This window comes from Microtus ochrogaster, linkage group LG4 (assembly GCF_000317375.1).
Source record: "Microtus ochrogaster isolate Prairie Vole_2 linkage group LG4, MicOch1.0, whole genome shotgun sequence".
In the NCBI taxonomy this organism is placed as follows: domain Eukaryota; kingdom Metazoa; phylum Chordata; class Mammalia; order Rodentia; family Cricetidae; genus Microtus; species Microtus ochrogaster.
The window spans coordinates 3,897,186-3,907,132 of record NC_022030.1 but is presented as its reverse complement, the minus strand read 5'-3'; the positions used below and the strand labels follow the sequence as shown (position 1 = coordinate 3,907,132).

The following is a 9,947-nucleotide window of genomic DNA, read 5'->3' as shown; positions in this document are numbered from 1 at the left end:
GCTAAATTATTCTAACATTTATATGGACTGACAAAGGCAATGAAAATATCAAACAAAACTAATAAGGAGGTTAGAAGTCATGTTTCATATAGTGAATTTATTGAAAGTCTAAATCAAGGAAGATCCTGAGGTATTAGGGATTTATCCACTTCACAGAATGAAAATTCAAGGGCCAGCAAGATGGCTCATAATCCACACAGTGGTAGAAAAGAACTAACTCCCACAAGTTTTACTATGACTTATACCACCACCATGCTATGTGTGCCTATGCCCCCCCATACACACAACACCTACAAACATATCAAATAAATAAATAAATAAAATATATTAAAAAAGAAAGCCAAGATAGTGGGGTCTGGGACAGTTGTCATCCCATCTCAAAAGAATGAAATTAAATCTCTGTGATATGCTACTCTTTCCTCACTGAAGAATAAATAATCTCAATGGATTAATAGTGAAGACATACAGCATGAAAATTATATACTTTTTAAAGGCAGAAGGAGAATACTATCAAACCAGAAGTATAAAAAAAACTTCATGCACAAGTAGCTTTAAAAACTTTAACTCTAAAATATTTGTATATTTGACTACATTTAAATTATCTCCACTTGTCAAAGGGTGGCCATACCGTGAGCACATATTCCTTCAAGTGAAAGATACATGAGCAGTAAGCAGGCCGTTAAGCTACAGGGTCATAGAAGTCCCAAAGCAGGGTTTAAAAGATTAGGAATGGAGTCTGAAACCATACACTTACTGCTCAAGGCTGGACCCAGCTCAAAGGCACCTGGCATTGATTATATGGGTGCCTGGGGAAAGCAGAGCTGATAGGACAGTCACATACAAGCCCCCATATGATCAATGACTTACCAAAGTCAGTCATATTTCATTTCTGCTCGTTTAAATATCTTTAGTAATTTTATATTGTTTATTTGATAAATCCAGCATCACTAATTGATCAATGTTTTGACTCTAACTCACTTCAAGCAGCTAGACTTCTTATGTCCTCTTTGGTTAACTATTCCCAAGGAAGGGGGAAGAATAGTAACCTAAAGAGACAGCAATTGCTTCTGGAGAAGAATGATGCTTGATTTTATTTAGTGTGTGTGTGTGTGTATGCTCCACATATTCACTGAGGTGCATTTGCATATGTTTGTGCATGGATGTGGAGGCCAGAAGTCAACCATATGGTATAGGCTGGAGCCCCATAATTAGGCTGAACTTGCAAGACAGAATACCTCAGGAACTGACTACTGTTTCTCAATACTAGTATTCCAAGATGTGCTATTTTTATGTGGATTCTTAAGATTGCACTCATGAAGTAAGACAAGCATTTTACCAACTAGGTCATCTTCCTGGAACCTTATGTTTGTTTATTTCTGAAGCAAAAAGATCTTACTGGCCTGTGATATCCTCGTCTTCGGGAAAGTTCTTGGGGTAGCCCCAGAGCCCTTGGTTTGTCTCATCTTGCCCTTCCCTGAAGACACAGTTTCTCAGTTTTAGCATAAATACAGGCACTTCTCTCTTAAAAGCCAGTTTTGAGATTGTTTATAGTTCCATTTTCAGCACATATTTTCATGGTTTTGATTTGGAGCACAAACTTTTGGGGAGTTTTCTTTAATTCCTGCAAGCCCAGGAATGCGATAAAAGAGCTCTGTGCAGACTTGTTCTTTGTCTAGGAGGCCCCTTCAGGGTTTCTGCTCTGCCATGCTGACAAGCCAAAGCCTTGGCTACATTGGTCTGGAGGAGTCCAGGCAAGCTGTGGTTGCTGCCTTCCAACTGGATCAGGGTTTCCCTTTATATTTCCCTTATATAAAGCAAGGCAACAACCAAACGCTGCCTCTTCTCGTCACTTCAGCCTCTTCCATCTCTTCAGTGTAGAGTTCTTCAGGAATCTTAGAATGTTCTCGGATAAGGAGATATAAAAGATCACTTCCTGTCTTTGCGTTCCTCCTCCCATCTCCCTTCTACTCCCTTCCCCCATCTACTCCTCTCTCTTCATTCAAAAAGGGTAAGGCCTCTAGTGGGAGTCAACAAAGCATGGCATATCAAGTTGAGGCAGGACCAAGCTCTTCCCCTTGCGTCAAGGCTGGGCAAGACATCCCACCAGAGGGAATAGGTTCCAGAGAGCCAGCCCATGCATCAGGGACAGGTCCTGGTCCCACTGCTAGGAGCCCAACAAAAGACAAAACTACAAGGGCCTAGGTCGGTCTCATGCCAGCTCCCTAGCTGTTGGTCTAGAGTCTGTGAGCTCCCACAAGCTCAGGTCAACCATCTCTGTGGGTTTCCCCATCATGTCACGATCTTGAACCTCCCACGTTGCTCATATAATCCCTCCTCCCTCTCTTCAACCGGACTCCCAGACCAGGCCCGGTGTTTGACTATGGATCTCTGCATCTGCTTCCATCAGTTACTGGATGAAGGCTCTATGATGACAATTAGAGTTGTTTTTATTTATCTGATTACAGGGAAAGACCAGTTCAAGTACCCTCTCCACTATTGTTAGGAGCCTTAGCTGGAGTCATCCTTGTGAGTTCCTGAGAATTTCCCTGGCACCAAGTTTCTCCCTAACCCCATAATGGCCCCCTCTATCAAAATATATCTTTCATTACTCTCCCCCTCCAGCCCTCCCCCAGCTTGACCATCCTGACTCCTCATGTTCCCATCCTCCCAATCCCTCCCCTTCTCCCCTACTCCCAGTCCTCCATTTACTCAGGACATCTTATCTATTTCCTCTTCTCAGGGAGATCCATCTGTCCCTCTTAGAGTCCTTCTTGTTACCTAGCTTCCCTGGGGCTGAGGACTGTAGCCCGCTTATCCTTTGCTTTATATCTAATATCCATTTATGACTGAGTACATGGTTGTCTTTCTGGGTCTGGGTTATCTTACTCAAGGGGAAACTGTGGTTGGTGTGTAAAATAAATAGATAAATAAATAAAAAATAAGGAAAAAGGAAAATCTAAAGTCCAATTTGTATAATTTATAAATTCATATATATATATTGGAGTATAGCCAAACTCTTAGTGACCTGCCCCTTAAGTAGAACTGAGTCCCCCCCCCCAAAGCCCCACCGGAAGCCATCAGTTGTGCAAAGCTATACTTAAACACTCCCATCACAGTGTTTTTCAGAGTTTTCTTCATTTCCACTCATTGTTGGATGAAGTCTCTCTGACAATTGGGCTAGGCACCAAGCTATAAGTATAGCAGAATTACATTAGGCATCACTCATATTGACATTTTTTTTTCTCAAACTGTGCTTGATTCTATCCTGTTTCTAGACCATCCAGCCTCTGGGTCTTGGTGTTCCAAGTAATATCAGAGGTAGTCTCACTCCCATGGCAATGGGTTTCAAGAAAGACCAGTCATTGACTGGCCACTCCCACAATGTTTGTGCCACCCTGAAACAGATGCAAAGATCACAGCCAAACATTAGGCAGAGCTCAGGACATCCTGCTGGAGAAAGGGAGGAAGAATTGCAGAAGCCAGGAGGGTCAAGGACATCACACACAAAAAAATAAATAAATAAATAAATAAATAAATAAATAACAAAAAAACCCAGAATCAACTAACTTTGACTCATAGGCACTCACAGAGACTGAACCAACAACAACCAGGGGGCCTGCATGAGACTGACCTAGACCTTCTGCATATAAGTGACAGTTGTGTAGCTTGGTGTTCTTGTTGGACTCCTAACAGTGAGAGCAGGAGCTTTCTCTAACTTTTTACTGGCTTTTGGAACCCTATTCCTCATACTGGACTGCCTTGCTCAGCCTTAATACATGGGGAGGTACCTAGTCTTACTGCAACTTGATATGCCATGTTCTGTTGATATCTATGGGAGGACTGACCATTTCAGAATAGAAAAAGAGGAGGAGTGGATAGGGGTGAGCAGAACTGAGGTATAGGAGAGAAGGGAGAAGAAACTGTGGTTGGGATGTAAAATAGATAGACAGACAGACAGCATAATAAATAAATAAATAAATAAATAAATAAATAAATAAATAAATAAAGCCACTTCCTGGTCATTTCTCTTTCCCTGCTATGCTACTATAGTTCTTTTTCTTTCATTTTCATCCTCAAGCCTGAGAGCAAATGAGCCTGGTCTGCATAATTTGCACCTTCATGCAATTAAATTCCATCATCAGATAAGATCAAGGAGCACTGATGAAGATGCTAAAGGGTGGCAAAAGCCAAAGCAGTTTACAGTTCTATTCTCCTTTTGCAATTCTGATTGCAATAGCCAGACAGAGAAATGGAAGGAATTGCTGCTAGATATGAGCACCGTGTGTGTGCTTCCTTTAAAACCCTTGTTAGCTGACTCTCCTGGGCTCTCATGGTTTTCTTGCTTAGCCCCCATTATGGAATATAAAATATTCTTTCCGACTCTTTCCCTTACATCTCGCAACCCACAGCCTTCAAAGTCTTAGAATTTGTGCTAAGGAAACACAAGCTGCCAGCTGCCGTGGTGCCTTTCCTGTTACCCTTCATAAGTAAACTCAATTGTGCGCTGAAAATTCTGGCTCCCTTTAGCACCCTAAAGGCACTTGAACTAGGATCTAGCATTTTCCTTGTCTCCATGGCCAGTTTTAAAAATACATATATTTTTGGAACTTTGGGTAGCAGTGACCTCTTCTGTAGAGTTTAACTATTTCCTTAGTGACTTTAATCAAAAAGAAGAACAGTGACCTGTGTGACCCCAGTGAGGCCAGAGAACAAGTGAGGTCAAAGGCCTAGTACAAAGCCTTACAAAATTAGCATGTAAAAATAATGACAACAAAGAGCTGGCAAAGAAGAAGTCTGAATTATTTCTCCAGGCCAGCTAAAACCAGCCAGGCCCACTGGAGCAGACTTAAAAGTCACTCTGGATAGTCCAAGAGAAATCCATTGTTCATTAAAATAATAAGATAAATGCCTCTAAGTAGAAATTTACGATGCAAATGAACCATTAAGTTGTATGCAAAACTACCTCCAACAGAGACAGCACACGTGGAAAAGCCTATAAGATACAAATGAAGCCAAAATGGTATGGTAACATAAAACTCCCCAACCCTACTTAAAGTGGACATTGAGCTCCTAAATTTTCTCTTCTCTTCAGCCCAGCTCCCCATCCTTGGCCATGTAAAATGACAACAATATCTCATAGGAAATCGGGTGTCTATTTGGTGAGTTCTAAGTCTCTCTAATGAAGAACATAAAAAATAGACTCAAAGGAAGTTCCAGGACTGTTTTTATGGTTTGAGAGAAAAACAACGGGGCAGACAAGCGGAGAGCCTCGGCAGTCTCCAGAAGAAGGGAGCTGGCAAAAAGAAAGAGAGCTAATCATGCTTTCCTGAGTTAGGTCCAGGAAATCTGGGGTGTTCAGCAATGGAGGTCAGCAAGCAGTTATAGAAGGGACTGGGGACCTCCAGAGAAACTGTAAGAAAGCCCAGAATGTGAGAGAAAACATACTTTGGCTTTGGGGAAGTGTCTGGGGAAGAAGAGAAGGAAAAGAAAAAAAGGTGTGATCTTTGAGTTAAAACTCAAAAAATCAGGCTGATTTACAGAGCTGAATCATGAAGTTCTGTAAACAACTGAACCAGGATGAGGTTTCTAGAAAGGACAAATTATGTCCTTAAGGGATAATTATTCCTCCCCTCTCCTTAGTGTCTTCAGGCTGAGGAGATTTCCTATGGGATGTCTCTTGGCCAGGTGATTGACGGGCTCAGCTGAATTAACTGTTACAGGAGGAGATACTAGTTCATAATGTTCCAAGCCTTGAGCAGATCAGAATGTCATGTCTCCACCCAGGACCAGGAGGGGGTAGCTATCCTTAATGGGCTTCAAGAAAGCCCTGACACCTCCACCTTGTCATCTGGTATTTCGAAATTTTATGAGGAGGCAATTGTTGTCAACCATCACCAAGAAAATGGGAGATGGAGTTCAAGGCCAACCATGATGGAAAAGGATATCTTCAAATGGCCCTCAAGGCTACTAATTCCGATCTATCAACCTAACATTAACTCCCTTTTGTAAATTACTATATTCATTATGTGTTGAGAGCTTATGACTGCCTATGCACACATTCAGGTACACAAATGGCATGCCACACATGTAGAAGTCAGAGAACACTCTGCAAACATTGACTCTTTCTTTGCACTGTGTGAGTCCAGGGGAGTGAACTCAGTTCATCAGACTTGGCCACCGGTGCTTTTGCCCACTGAACTGTCTCTCTGCCCCTTAACAACAGCTCTTAATGAACTGCCTCTACTTCTGCTGCAACCATGTGTCTCTGACCGACTTTATGTCAAGGGACACAAGAAACGGAGATACCTCAGAGACGCCCTACATATCTAATGTTATCAAAATTAAAATCAGAATAGGGAACTTTACATCTCATCGTCTCAAAAAGAAAAAGAAGGAAAAAACCTTGGATAGTTTTTGAAATAGTCATAATTGTGTCTCTCAGCATTAACTTCACTTGAGAAGACGAGGCAGAGTTCACTCCTCCAAAGTCAGATTTGTCTGATCCCACATAGACATTTGATCATTTTGAAGGAACAGCTGGGAGGCTGAGCCATGTTTTTGACAAACTGGCCGAACCAGGGACCAGGAATTGTCCGATAATTCGGTAATTCTCCTTGCTTTTGTTCGGCTATTCCCCTGGGAATAATGGCAAAGCAGAAACAAAGAGGCCTTTATAGTAGTCGAAACTTGGCTTCCAATCCCAAAACCTTTGCAAGGGGACTGAACCAATTGAAGATTGACAGTTCTGCCCAGATATCCAGAGAAGCAAAAGTAAGTCCTTACACTGAAAATTCTTTCTAGAGGGAATTTCACTAAATGAATTTATGATCTACAGTGAAAACCTTCCAGTCACATCAGGAGAAAAATACATATTCAAGGAAATCAAAACAAACAAAAACAAGAAAAAAAAATATTGGCAGTTTGTTCAGGTAGAAGACAGAAAATACAATGACCACATTTTTATTTAAAGAAATAGCAGTCAAGATTAATAACTGGATCTGGAATTTACTATTTTAAAAAGTACCAAATGGCAATTTTGGAATTTAAATAAAATTTTCTAAAATTTAGAAAGGTAGAGATACAAGAGCAGATTAGGTGCAGCTAAAGACAGAATTAGTTGCTCCAAAGAGACTGACAGATAGATTGCAGGAAAGTGGATAGAAGATTTTGAAGAAACAGTAAGAGCTATAGTTTCTAAATATCTGAAACATCAAGTCTGGAAGAAAGGAAAACTAAAGCTAAAGAAATGTCTGAAGAGACCATTGTTGAGAACTTCTAAGATGAATCAATGATTTTTGATATACAGATTTAAGAATCCCTACCATATCTTAAACAAGATTTTTTTTAAAATCATATTCATATCTGGAGGCTGGAGAGATTGCTCAGTGATCAAGAATACTTGCCTCTCTTGCAGGGGATCAAAGTACAATTCTTAAAACCATCTGTAATTACAGCTCCAGGAGATCTGATTCCTTCTTCAGGACTCTGCAGGCACCAGACACAGATGTGGGGTACTTATATACATTCAGCAAAACACTCCTACACAGAAAATAAAAATAAGTAAATCTTTAAAACTAAACCTAAAAAGTAGACTAGATGGCTCCTAGGAAAGATGATAGAAGAGAAATGGTAAGGGCAAATGAAAGGGAGGGAAGAGAGAGAAGGGGAGGGCAGAGAAGGACAAGGAAAAAGGAGACATTAAAAACAACAAATGAAGTAACTCAGATAACCTTCAAGAAGTTAACAGTTATTCAGAGAGTCGTCTTAACCAAGAAAAACTAAAACAAGACAATGAAACAAGACTTTTATGGATGTAGAAGTGTATCTACTAAGCCAGAATTGTATATTTAAATGAAATATATTTCTTGGGCTAGAGGACTGGCTCAGTGGGTAGCGTGCCTGCCGTGCAAACATGTGGACCTAGCTTGGATGTTGATTACCCATATGAAATCTGGGTGTTGTGCATCTGTAACGCTAATGTTGGGGATGAAAAATTGGGAGGTGAGCTGAGACAGTTTGATCTCAGGGTCCTGTTGATCAGTCATCCTAGCTGAATCAATAAGCTCTAACTCCAGGTTCCGTGAGGGATCCCTTCTCAAAAAATAACTTGGACGGTAATTGAGGGAAAGATCTCACCGCCACCTCTGGTTTCCACATACACCCACATACACATGTTCACACACCTGCCCGGGCAAATATACACCACACACACACGAAAAGGGGGGAAACATGTTTCAAGAATGAAAGCTAAAAATTAAGTAAATACTGCTCAGACAACAGAAATTAAGAGATTTCTCCTGAGGACTTACACCAGAGGTTCTCAGCCTATGGATCACAGCTACTTTGGGGGTCAAAAGACCCTTTCACAGGGGTCACATATCAGATACCCTGCAGATCTGTTATTTATATCACTATTGATAACAGTATCAAAATTACAGCTATGAAATAGTAACCTAATAATTTTATGGCTGGGGTCATCACAACATGAGGAACTGTGTTCAAGGATCACAGCAGCATTAAGAAGGTTGAGAACCACTGACTTGTACCAAAGGATAGGCAGAAGGAAAACAACCCAGATAAATGCTTAATCAGAGGAGGCAATGGACAGTCATGAAAAGGACAGATACAAGACAAATCTCAATGAATATTGTGTATAGTAATCCAAAAGTCTGATGGCCTGGTATGAGGGTCGACTGGATAGGTAGATTTGAATGGGAATCCTATAAACACAGTATACAGATAATTGATTTATGATGCTCTGTAAGTTGGAGCAAAACAAAAATGTGCTAAGACATTTGAATGCCAAGGCACAGAATGGTAATCTCTGTTTCATGCCACCCACACAAAAGATAAAATATTCACTCATCTTAAAGGAAATAGTTTTAAAAGGGACTAAAATAAATGAAGAAATCCTTTTGATAAGACACTATCAAGAGAAAAAAAAAGTGGTGAGTGACAGCCTGGGAATAGAGATGTCTGAGCTATCAAGTCTCCAAAAGATACCCACAAGTTAATATAAAGACAACGTGGTAGAAAAAGGGCAAGAGATTTAGATATGTGTGGTATTTCAAAAAGGAAGTTCAAAGTGCCCTGCAAACACCTGGAAAAGAACTCCCGGCAAGTGAAATAACACCATCACTGCTGTCCACTGAGAACTTCTAGGAAAACAAGGACCACAGCCACAAGCGATGGTACAGACGCAAAACAAATGAGACTCAGAACACATGGCTGCAATGTATTCACTGGAAGGCTGTGAGATCGCACACTGAAGTTGAACTTACACAGAATCCATTAACAATAATTTGGTTTCTATTCTAATGGAAAGGGGTGGATGAATACTAGGAGACGTGAATGAGAGTGTTATAACAGTACCTCGTACTTAAGAAGCTGAAACTTAGAACAAACTAACAGAAGCAGAATAGAGACATTTTGCTATATTTATATAATTTGTGTGGAGTTTATGAATATGTAACAAAAACAGTGAGCAAATCTCAGAAAAAATGATACAGAATGAACGTTTTTATAATGAAAGAGTATCTACTGAGTGATTGCATTAACATACATTTAAAAAAAAAAACTATCGCTTTGCCCCATCTACTGCAAGAATGAAGACCATTCTCAGCAATCAGACGGTCAATATTCCAGAAAACGTGGACATCACTCTGAAGGGGCGCACAGTCATTGTGAAGGGCCCCAGAGGAACCCTCCGGAGGGACTTCAATCACATCAACGTAGAGCTGAGCCTTCTTGGGAAGAAGAAGAAGAGGCTCCGGGTTGACAAATGGTGGGGCAACAGGAAGGAACTGGCCACCGTCAGAACCATCTGCAGCCACGTTCAAAACATGATCAAGGGTGTTACGCTGGGCTTCCACTACAAGATAAGGTCCGTGTATGCTCACTTCCCCATCAACGTCATTATTCAAGAGAATGGGTCTTTGGTTGAAATC

The 9,947-nt window shown here is 40.7% G+C and overlaps 1 pseudogene; it reads left to right on the top strand.

Moving 5' to 3' along the window:
- The first annotated feature begins 9,605 nt into the window (after positions 1-9,605).
- Positions 9,606-9,947, top strand: part of LOC101988275 — a 4,278-nt pseudogene continuing 3,936 nt past the window's right edge.